Here is a 12,748-nt window from a genome sequence, read left to right as displayed (position 1 = left end):
AAATAGCAATAGCTCACTTGGTAGAGCATGAGACTCTTAATATCAAAGTCATGGGTTTGAGATGCACTTTGGGCAAAAGATTCCTGCATTGCAGGAGGTTGGACTAGATGAGCCTTCCAACTCTACAGTGTGGCGCCAGTGTGGTGTAGTGGTTAAGAGCGGTGGACTCGTAATCTGGTGAACCGGGTTCGATTCCCCACTCCTCCACATGGAGCTGCTGGGTGACCTTGGGCTGGTCACACTTCTTTGAAGTCTCTCAGCCCCATTCACCTCACAGAGTGTTTATTGTGGGGGAGGAAGGGAAAGGAGAATGTCAGCCGCTTTGAGACTCCTTAGTGTAGTGATAAAGCAGGATATCAAATCCAAACTCCTCCTCCTCCTCCTCCTCCTCTTCTTCTTCTTCTACAGTTCTACCATTCCATGATTGATAAATACAAAATAAAAAATAAAAAAATCATCAACATACACTGACTTTTCCAGTACTTAATTCATTCCGGAGGTCCGTTCTTAACCTGAAACTGTTCTTAACCTGAAGCACCACTTTAGCTAATGGGGCCTCCTGCTGCCGCTGCACGATTTCTGTTCTCATCCTGAAGCAAAGTTCTTAACCCGAGGTTCTATTTCTGGGATAATCCTGCCAATGTATTTTTCTGTTTACAATACTTTTGCAAACACATAACAAACATTTCCCATTCTTTATTAAATTTCTTGTAACCTTGATTTCTGAGCTTTCCTGTTAGTTTTGCCATTTCAGCATAATCCATTACTTTGCCACTCTTCTTTAGTCGGGACTGCTTCTTCTTCCCATCTTTGGGCTAACAGCATTTAAGTGGCCGTCGCAGCATACATAAACAATTTTTTCTGATCTTTTGAAATGTCCGCTCCATCATTATCGGGCAGCTTCCAGAAAAATATAAAAAATAATAAAATGTCAGACATTAAAAACTTTCCTGAACAGGCCTCCTTCAGGTGTTTTCTAAAGGTTCTGTAATTCTTTATCGCCCTGATATCTGATGGGAAGGCATTCCACAGAGAGGGTGCCACTGCTGAGAAGGCCCTCTGCTTGGTTCCCTGTAACTTGGCTTCTCACAGTGAGGGAACCGCCAAAAGACCCTTGAAAGTGGACCTCCGTGTCCAGGTTGAATGATAATAATCATAATCATAATAAATTTTATTTATATCCCGCCCTCCCCAGCCGAAGCCGGGCTCATGGCGTCTAACAACAATAAAACAGTACAAAAGTACAGCACAAACTACAATCTAAAATCATTCATTATAAAATTAATTAAATTCAAGCCCCTGGCCACCATTGGGCCAGAGCTCTGCGAAGATTGCCAATGGAGGGAGTCAGGCTGTGCCCTGGCCAAAGGCCTGGTGGAACAGCTCTGTCTTGCAGGCCCTGCGGAAAGATGTCAAGTCCCGCAGGGCCCTAGTCTCTTGTGACAGAGTGTTCCACCAGGTCGGAGCCACAACCGAAAAATGATGCTGGCGGTGGAGATGCCCCTTCAGGTATACTGGGCCAAGTTACCCCCTAAGAGAATTAATAATAATAATAATAATAATAATAATAATAATAATAATAATAATAAATAAATAAATAAATCCAAAGTATTTATATTGAAATCAGCATCCACTCACCAATATATTAAATGTCACTTTAATATTACAAATAAATAACGTTTAAATTTTAAACTTTAAAAATGAAATCTGAATGTCAAAACACTTATTTTCAGCCTAATAACCCCTGGTACGAAATCTTCCACGTTCACCGCTGATGCACACTAACAGAGCAATCTTATGTGTGTCTATTCAGAAGGAAGTCCCATAAAGTACCCTGGGGATTACTCTCGTGTAACTGGATGCAGGATTGCAACCCAAGTCTTCCTTTTCTTTTCTTTTAAACTGAGTTATGTACCGCAGCATGAATATCTCTTTCCTGATTAGTTGCTGCCAGTTCAGAACCCACCATTATGTACATGTGCAGCTGGGGTTATTTTGCCCCAGTGTGCATCGCTTTATGCTTACTTAGCCTGAACTTCATTTTCTGTTTTCTGAGAAATTAACCATCGGTGAAAGCAAAAACAATCTCACTCTGATCCATATATAAAGAGGCCGATGTACAATCAGGGCTTCCATGTGCATATCAGTTGCTGGATCAGGAGCTGGAGGCATCAATCATACGCACATTCTGCTGTGCATCCAAAGTCATTGATCCATACTAGATTACTTTCAATTGGATCGTCATTCAGATATGCATTATAATGCGCGTCCCTATCCATATTCTGGCCCGATTAGTTGCGCATGACTACGTGAAACCAGAGCTGGATCAGGACAGTTTTTAATCTCCTTTCAGAATATGAATATGAATGCGAACAAGTGAAGGAATAGAATAGATGGCAAAGTGGGCTCAAGATATGGGAGATAAAATAGGCATGTATAGATGGGAATTCTGTTTTTTCTGTGAACATGGCTATAAGAGGAAATATTTCTAAGATGAGGTGTCAATGGTGTTTTACCCCCAGCATATTCCCTAACTCGGTCTAGCTGTATATTATATCCAAAAATATTTTTCCCATTACAGTTTTTACTTCTCTCCAACATTTTTATTTTATTTTATTTTATTGCTTGTGGACACATCCACCAGCACAAGCAACCTGATGGGGATGCAAATTGCCCTCTCCTAGCTGATCAGATCAATTATTTGATGAGCAGAGGGTGGATGGAAGGTGGGAACAAAACCTCTTCAGCTGATCTGCACAGGCTGTGTGCATCGTGTTTGGGCATAACAGGAGGGTAGGGTCCCACACTCACTTTTTATAAAAACAATTTTTATTAGACTTTATAAAGAGAGATGCAGTGGTACCTCTGGTTACGAACACTTCTGGGTACAAATGCTTCATGTTACGAGCTCCACTGACCCGGAAATAGCTGCTCCTGGTTGCGAACTTTGCCCCAGGATGGGAATGGAAATTGCACGCCAGAGGCCCCATTAGCAAAAGCGCGCCTCAGGATAAGAACGGTTTCAGCTTAAGAATGGACCTCCGGAACGAATTAAGTTCATGACCAGATGTAAAGGTAAAGAGACCCCTGACCATTAGGCCCAGTCGGGACCGACTCTGGGGTTGCGGCGCTCATCTCGCTTTACTGGCCGAGGGAGCCAGTGTACAGCTTACGGGTCATTTGGGCAAGGTTGACTAAGCCACTTCTGGTGAACCAGAGCAGCGCACCCACAGTGCCACCGCATCGCATAACCAGAGGTACCACTGTACAAAGAAGAAAAGAAGGGGCGAGTCTATGAGAGGGTTCCAATCTTTAGTAAACATTGACCATGACTTTTCTCTTATTAAACATGTCCATTTCACCATCTTACTTTTGATCCCACCCACCACTAGCAGACACCCCAAGACAGTTAGCCAAGGATGGATGCAGTTCAGAAGCCAAAGGGGGAGGGAATGCCACCCCCACCCTACAAGTTTTAAGTCTTTCTTATTTATTAATGTCTTTATTTTTCATAAAATGTATACACTGCTTGATTGTAAAAACAAAACAAAAAAAACACAATGCCGTTTACAACAGGTAAAACAGTAAAATTGAGACCCTACTTTAAATTCATGTCAACCACTTTAATTTAGGAAAATACTGTACTGCAGAGTGGGAAACATTATTTGAATCAGACTTCTTTTTTCTTGGTGATTTACATCGTCTTGATTTAAAATCTGCCGGCCCTGTTCCTCCTCATCTTTTAGCCACCCTGTCATTCCGAGTATCTGAGTGATACAAAAAAAAGGGGGAGTAAAATAAAAGATTCCCTCCCCGACTCCCCACAGGTTAACAATGTCTACTTATGGGTGAAGTAAGGATTCCTAGCCACATTGTTTGATCTGTGCTCAGAACTAACAAACGCCCATTATTCCAGTTTAATTTACATGGAGAGCAAAGGTGTGGTCTTGTGGACATGGCACTAATTTGCAATTTAATAAGGTCAGCCATCTTGGGTGCAAATTGTTTCTCACTCCTGCCTTCTTCCCCCAGTCTTCACTCTTATTTCAATCAACTTCGTTAGATATACCTATAGCTTGAGCGCATTCATGATGTCAAAGATGAGCAACGCAACCCTGGTCTGCCTGAACTCCCAGAACTTATGATTGAATTCTTCCTTTCTAAATATAGTTGTTTGCATCCTGTTCCGCACTGAAAGAGTTCGGAGGATTTTGTATGTCGTTTCCAGGCAGTGTCTCATCCAGATGCTGTTAAGAAGAAGAAAAAGAAGAGTTTGGATTTGATATCCCGCTTTATCACTACTCCAAGGAGTCTCAAAGCGGCTGACATTCTCCTTTCCCTTCCTCCCCCACAACAAACACTCTGTGAGGTGAGTGGGGCTGAGAGACTTCAGAGAAGTGTGACTAGCCCAAGGTCACCCAGCAGCTGCATGTGGAGGAGCGGGGAAGCGAACCCGGTTCACCAGATTATGAGTCCACAGCTCTTAACCACTACACTATGTTGGCTCCCATGGTATGTTAAATCATACCATGTTTGATTCAGATAATTCCCTGAATCAGAACACTTCGTTCAGCATCCTGCAAGCTGCACCAAAGGGCAACAGCACTCTGCCCACCTCCAGTTCCCAGATGTGAAAACCTGCAAGTTATGAAAACATACAAGACCACCTGGCAGTCTTCTGTCCTATCTCCTCACACTGCTCCCTGTTTCATTCTTAGCAGGGTGTGCCATTTCCAGAAAGTGTGTTCTCCTTCATAGAGAGCACATGCTGGGATGGGGTCTAACAAGCCATGGATGGCCATGACTGTGATTGGGCCAAGTCAGGTTGTTGGGGAGATTATGATGTTACCATTTAGAGGGTTGGCCCAAATGTTATATATTCTTGGCACACAGTTTTTTCAGCCTCTTTTGCTGAGTGCATCGGATCACCCGCCCACCCTCCCTGATTTTAGGGCTGTTGCATTTGACCTTGCTATGCCTGTCATGGGGTTGTCTGCCTTGGTGCAGGGGCCTGGTAGGAATTTTGTCCATTTGGCAGATTGGCTGGTGCCATTTGGTTTTTGCCTAAAAGGTAAAGGTAAAGGTACCCCTGCCCGTACGGGCCAGTCTTGACAGATTCTGGGGTTGTGCGCCCATCTCACTTAAGAGGCCAGGGGCCAGCGCTGTCCGGAGACACTTCCGGGTCACGTGGCCAGCGTGACAAAGCTGCATCTGGCGAGCCAGAGCCGCACACGGAAATGCCGTTTACCTTCCCGCTGGTAAGCGGTCCCTATTTATCTACTTGCACCCGGAGGTGCTTTCGAACTGCTAGGTTGGCAGGCGCTGGGACCGAGCAGCGGGAGCGCACCCCGCCGCAGGGATTCGAACCGCCGACCTTTCGATCGGCAAGTCCTAGGCGCTGAGGCTTTAACCCACAGCGCCACCTGCGTCCCCTGGTTTTTGCCTACTGCATAGCAAATCATCACAACTTGTAAGGTTGCGGTTAGGCATTGGTTATAAAAATAGGTGGAGGGGCAAGGGCTGGCTGTGCCTGCCCCTCCAATGCTGCTGCTGCAAGGGTATTCCATTAAAGGAATCCAGGGGCTCACCATGCTCTTGTTTGAACCCCTGTCAAGGGGCTAGGGCCACGCAAGAGCCCCTGGGAGCATCTGGGGAGAGGTGAGGGTCTGGCACCCAGCTCTATTCTCTCCCCAAAAATGTTTTCCCTTACTGGCTTTCGCTGGAATCCAGAAGTCAGTTCTGTCCCTGGGCGGGGACAGATAGTCGTAACCAATGCTAAGCAACCACTCACATTATGTATTTTAATAAAGTTGTGGCCAAAATTATGCCAAAAACCTTAAACAAAAATTCTGTGTGAATTGGCTTGGGGTGGCTTGGGGACCTCGACATGCAAATGCTTCTGGCACAAATTAAACCATTTCAGTGAATAATTTGTTGTCTAGGACAGCTGCCTGGGAGAGGTGGCATAGAGTATTGGCTGGAATGGGCAATGCCCTCTTGACCCTTGCCCATCCTGGCTTGTTTGTGCAAGTTGGGGGGGGGGTAGGCTAACTGGTTGGGTCCAGAAAGGGTGGTTGACACGTCTTTCATGAGGTAATTGTTCCAACTGCCTTGAAGGTGTTTGTCAGTTACCATCAATCTCTAACACCCCCTTTTAGGGGCTCAATAGAATAACAGTGTTTCAGCTGCAAGCAAGTATTGAAGGAAACAATACTTCTAGTCTAGGTTCAGACCTGGGTTTGGCATGGAATCAGCCCTGGTCACCTGATAAATGACCTCCTTCAAGGGAGACATGGGAAAGTTCAACAGGGGTTTTTGATACCATCTGTGGGTATCTGTAACAGTCCCTCTGTATCTCCCTCTTGGACTACTGCACTGCACTCTATGTGGGGCTACCTTTGAAGGTGACCCAGAAACTGCAACTAATCCAGAATGTGGCAGCTAGACTGGTGACTGGGAGTGGCCACCGAGACCATAACACTGGTCCTGAAAGACCTACATTGGCTCCCAGTACGTTTCCGAGCACAACTCAAAGCGTTGGTGCTAACCTTTAAAGTCCTAAACAGCCTCGGCCCAGTATACCTGAAGGAGCTTCTCCACCCCCATTGTTCTGCTCAGACAGCGCCGAGGGCCTTCCGGCGGTCCCCTCACTGTGATGAGTGAGGTTACAGGGAACCAGGCAGAGGGCTTGGTGGTGCCTGCCCTGTGGAACACCCTCCCATCAGATGTCAAGGAAATAAACAACTATGTGATTTTTAGAAGACATTTGAAGACAGCCCTGTTTAGGGAAGTGGCTAGTTGCCCCTATCTGGACAGGAACAGCCTAACTCCTGCTGTTTATGCTCTGGTAACCTCTAGGTTAGATTACTGAAATGTGTTCTATGTAAAGCTGCCTCTGACGACATTTCAGAAACTTCAGCTGGTGCAGAATTCAGTGGCCAGGTTGCTCACCAATCCTCACCCAACTATGTTGGCTGCCAATAAACCAAAGCGCTGGTTTTCACCAATAAAACTTTAAAGAGCTCAAGAACTGCCTCTCTCCCTATGTAGATAGACCAGCCCTGCCATCAACACATCCATGCTTGTTCATTAGCTGAGAAAACCTTCAATCAAATCATATCTCAGCCACAAGCTCACTAGGTGGCTAACTGCAAGCCACTGCCTCAGATTCTTCACCCCTTGGAAAGACAGGAATAATAACAGTTGCCTATCTTAGAGAGTTGTTGTCATGATTACTGCTCCTCTATAAAGGATGCATTTCAAACACATGAAAGTGTTAAGTACAGTGGTACCTCGGGTTACATATGCTTCAGGTTATATACGCTTCAAGTTACACACTCCGCTAATCCAGAAATAGTGCTTCAGGTTAAGAACTTTGCTTCAGGATGAGAACAGAAATCGGGCTCCTGCGGCGCGGCGGCAGCAGGAGGCCCCATTAACTAAAGTGGTGCTTCAGGTTAAGAACAGTTTCAGGTTAAGAACGGACCTCCAGAACGAATTAAGTACTTAACCCGAGGTACCACTGTATTATTCTAATAAATGCTATTAATTGCTATTAATTTAATATCAATAGTATACTTGTCGGCACATTTTGCGAACATTAGTTCTGTGTACTGTTATTCTTTGCCCTACTGGCATATGATAAATTGTTCTATGCCTATCCACCTGAATTACAGATGAACACCACAACTTCCTTTATAGTATTTTGAGGAACTTTGCCCTAGATTGCACCAGTTCTTGGAATAAATGTCAGTGTCGGTGCACATTTCACACACAAAAAAATCAATAATAATAATTAATGTGGTTTACCTAGGTGATTCAGATGTCAACAAATGTCCAATGTGTAGTTAACAATCCCTACATACATAATTTAGCTTTTTTAAAGCTTGTACAAATTATGGACCTGCATATTGTGAAGCATAACCTTTTAAGTTGTTTCAGTGGATTAACACCCGTATTGCTCTGCTTTTCTGTATTGCTGAAATCCACTCTAGAGGAGGCTATTTTCATTACAAAGACTAGGCACAGTGTCCTACAATTATGAGTCCTGTGACGTCAGCACATTCCAACAACTGAAATCAACAATTAAAAAGGAGAGAAGCTTTGCAAAGGAGATGTGAAATGCACAAGCGTTCCTGCTGGTTCAGCTTTCGTAATCTGGTTCAGCTTCCCCAGCACAGACGCTGCAGATCCATTTTTACTGAACACCAGAAGATTAAACATTTTCCAAAAGATTTGCTTAAAATGTAGTTAGTAAGTTCCATTTGATATTTTTTTATATAAAAAAGAAGAAAGAATCAAATACAGATTTAAAGAAATCCATATTCATGTAGTTGTCAATCAGTTAACATCTATAAAGCTGCATGCTAAACTCAACATTATTCTCCCGGGTAATACTTTTAAGTTAAATGCGATCATTTCGCATATATATATATATTATGCAAGACCAACATAGACACAGTCATTTTGCTTTCATGAAATATGAATCCATTCTCTCTAATTCACACACTGTCTGTAGTGTTTATTTTTATTATAAACTTTGAACATAATGTATTTTTTAAAAAATAACCCAAACCTTTAATCATTTCGCTGTAAGAATTCGCTCAATAGAATTTCTCTCTCTCTCTCTCTCCCTCTCTCTCTCTCTCTCTCTCCTTTTAAATTGGGCTTTCTGAACAGGGTTCTTTTGATCTCCTTGACTGCTCTCTATATTGTAAGCCTAATCCTATACTTAAACATTTTCCCCTACATTTCATCAAACACTTTGATTTAAATTTTCCTTAATCTAGCTCGTCATATTAATCTACTCCATGTTGTAATGCATGTCATTGCCTTTCTAGTGGGGGAGGCGGGGAGAGATAAATAAATAAAAATAAAAAATGCTTAATGAAAGGAAGAAGAAGAAAAAGGAGAAGCTACAATACACTTGGAAAATGCTCTGCAACTTAGCATCACTCTCACACAAAAATGAACATTTAAGGCTCCGGCTTTTAAATGCCATCCTAATTAAAGGAACATTCCCTTTTAAATGTGCTCCTTTTTTCTGCATGCAGAAGAGGCCTTATTCAAATGAAGGGGGAGACCTTTCACATACACGAGGCTATAATAGAGAGCTTAGCATAACTTCTACCTGATTTTCAATGCAAATGGCAGAGGAGAAGTTAGTGTGTTGATGCAGATTATGGGTTATCCTTCTCACACACCACAGACTCCTTCACGCTCTGGAAATATTTTGCTTATCAGCGAGAAGCAATGATCAACACCTCACCCTCCCAATCCCAGGGAGGCTTGGAAAGTGAGATCATCAATATTCAGATATAGTCAGATTCTCACAGTTCCAGACTATTAATTTGCTCCTGAACTGGAAGATTTACTGTACGTTTTTGTAATATAAACATTTTACTGCCACATATCAAATATCAGAGCAGAGTGATTAAGAGACCGTTGAACAATAATATGGAGGTGAAAAGAACGTCCTTTATTGCTGCGGATGGGCTTTGATACTCACTTTTATACACTGGGAAAAGGGGGTATCTCAGTGAAATGCACAAATATTTTTTAAAGGAGCACTAAGAAGGTGGCCGTTCTGTTTGCCTCGGCTTGGTTGATTTGCTTTGTCTATGGATTCGACAGTAGCACCCAGTTGTAACAGCAACAACATGCCTGGAAGCCCCAGGTCACAAACGGCTCTATCAAATGCACCGTCCCTTTCATTTCAAATTAATCGAACATTTTCAAAATTAGGCGGAGAAGAGGAAAGCAGAGGCCGAAATTAGCATGAGTGCTCAGAACAGTGCTGAGTGACTGGCAGTAGCCTGATTAAGCAGAACTGTCTTTGCTTGGCAACAAACAGGGCAGAGTGTTCCTCACTGTGAGGGTTTGTCAGCTTATTTTACAGGCAAGATCAAACTGATAGGGACAGCTCTGAATGCTCAGTTGGGGGTGGAGGAGGGTGATGAGAGCAATGTCCTCAACTGATATTGACGCCGCTTTGTTAGTGGAGGTCTTGGGAGTCTTTAGAGTAGGGTTACCAGATGTCCCCGTTTCCCGGGGACAGTCCCCGGATTTGCAAATAAGTCCCTGGGCAAATTCCATCCCCGGAATGTCCCCGGATTTCATCTAATGTCCCCAGGAAATGGAGCAGCGGCAGTCTCAACAGACCAGAGCAGTTGGATCTGGCTGGCTTCAGGAGCTGCTCGGAAAGTCCCCATATGATGGTGGTGCAGGGGCTCTAAGGTGCAGCTTCCGGGCTGCCTCCACCTTCCCTGACCCCAGCAACTAAGCTGTGAAGGGAGGTGCCATCCTGCCTTTCGGAGCAGCCCTCCTTCTCCACCTTCCATGCCTGACCCACCGCACACCGCTTCCCCACCACCACCACCAAAGAACCAACAACTCAAGGGCTGCCCAGGCTCATGAGATAGACGTCTCAGTGGAAGAGGAAACGTGGCAGTTGAGGTCCAGGTGGTAGCCACCCCTCTGCCATCGCTGCAGCATCAATGTCCCAAACGTATACTATTTATTTATTTAAAGTGTCCACGGGTTCATTGAAAAAATCTGGTAACCTTACTTTAGAGGGCAGCAACTCATCCCTTTGTATGATGGACCAACACTCTTCATTGTTGTTTTCAAACCACACTTTTAAAAAAGGGGGTGGGACAATTATGAACGGGGATCCTTAATATTTCCTCTTCTGTAATAGGGAAGCACCATTCATGAAACTGAATCGTCTACTCTATTGTAGTGGTCCAGCAACTGGATTAGTCGCCTTTATAAGAAAGTTAGCACAATCTACCACTAAAGGCTTCACGGGTATAAATCACCTATGTTCTCAGGCACAGGACGCCAATATGTGTATTTATATATGACACACACAATCCAAGATAAGAGATGTAACAGTAACACAGGCTTCTTAGGTTAGGACCAGAGCCAATGGATTCAAGTTACAAGGAAGGAGATTCTGACTAAGCATCAGGAAGAATTTTCTGACACTAAGAGCTGTTCGATAGTGGAACATACTCCCATGAGAGGTGGTAGACTCTCCTTCCTCAGAGGTTAGGGTTGAATGGTGATAGCACCCAACTGAGAGGTGCTGGAACTTAGTTCCAGAGAGTTCTGGCTGAAAAAAGCCCTGGATCTAGTTGAGATTCCCTTGGGGTCCCTTCTAACTCTACAATTCTATGATTCTATGAATTCCTGTTTCTTACTGCTTTTGAAAACATCTTCAGTAGGTCCACTGGGGACCCGATAAAATTGTTTTGGAAGCCACATTTGGTTACCTCATTCTCAACCCGATAACAGAGGTAGGCAACTGGTGGGCTCCGAAGCTCACTCTAGCCAAGAACAGCTTCCTATCTGACCCATATCATAGCCCCAGATTTAGAGGTCACACCATATTATATCATCACATTTTTTTCTGATGCAAAGGGTGTCTTAATCCTCTCCCCACCTCACAAGCAGTAACTACCCTCCCTTATGGATCTCAGTTATAGATTCCTGCTATAATCCAAGAAACAAGCAAGATGAGAGCAAGAAATGTTGAGGGAGGAAGTGCCAGAATCTCTTGTTGCCATTCACCCTTTTTGTCCTGAGTCTCAGCTCACAATCACGTCACATTGTGAGGACTGTACAGCATGCCCTCCAGACATGCTCAACTGAGGGGGGGGGGATCCTAGGTTAAAAACATGTTCTTAATCCTTACATAATCAACTGAATAATCCACTGCAATAAAGAATCAGTTTGATTACTGGTTTATTACAAGTAAAAAATAAATATGTAGTGATTGTTGTTTGCTGGGAATTCTTAAAATTGTTAAAGTGGAAATATCAGGAAGTCCGCAAAGCGTCATCAGCCAATCACCAAATTTCTACTATTTACTGTTAACTCCTGGGCAATTGAGTGCCTTTAGGAAATGCCTAAACTCATGTTTTTCTTTTCAGAGATTTGCTTGCTTGTTAAGTGGTTTCTCTAAAGCAGGGGTTGCCAACATGTAATGGCATCCTATTTTAGATTACAACTCACACTAACCCTAGCTGTTGACCACACTTCCTGAAGCTGATGGGAGTTGTAGTCCACATGATCTAGAAGATGCCATATTGTCCACGCTTTCTCTAAAATGAATGCTGATGTAGGTATTTTAATAAAGGTTATTCATCTAAATAACATCAGCCTGGTTTTGTCTTCTGATCACACTACAGTGTGATGAATAATAATAATAATAATAATAATAATAATAATAATAATAATTTATACCCAGCTCATCTGGCTGAGCTTCCCCAGCCACTCTGGGCGGCTCCCAATCAAGTGTTAAAAACAGTACAGCGTTAAATATTAAAAACTTCCCTGAACAGGACTGCCTTCAGATGTCTTTTAAGATATGATAGCTGCTTATTTCCTTCACATCTGAAGGGAGGGTGTTCCACAGGGTGGGCACCACTACCGAGAAGGCCCTCTGTCTGGTTCCCTGTAACCTCACTTCTCGCAATGAGGGAACCGCCAGAAGGCCCTCGGTGCTGGATCTCAGTGTCCGGGCTGAACGATAGGGGTGGAGACGCTCCTTCAGGTATACAGGACCGAGGCCATTTAGGGCTTTAAAGGTCAGCACCAGCACTTTGAATTGTGCTCGGAAACGTACTGGGATCCAATGCAGATCTCTCAGGACCAATGTTATGTGGTCTTGGCGGCCACTCCCGGTCACCAATGTAGCAGCCACATTCTGGATTAATTGCAGTTTCCGGGTCACCTTCAAAGG

This window comes from Podarcis gaigeae (assembly GCF_964106915.1).
Source record: "Podarcis gaigeae genome assembly, chromosome: 7".
Taxonomy (NCBI): domain Eukaryota; kingdom Metazoa; phylum Chordata; class Lepidosauria; order Squamata; family Lacertidae; genus Podarcis; species Podarcis gaigeae.
Note: the sequence above shows the minus strand (reverse complement) of the source record.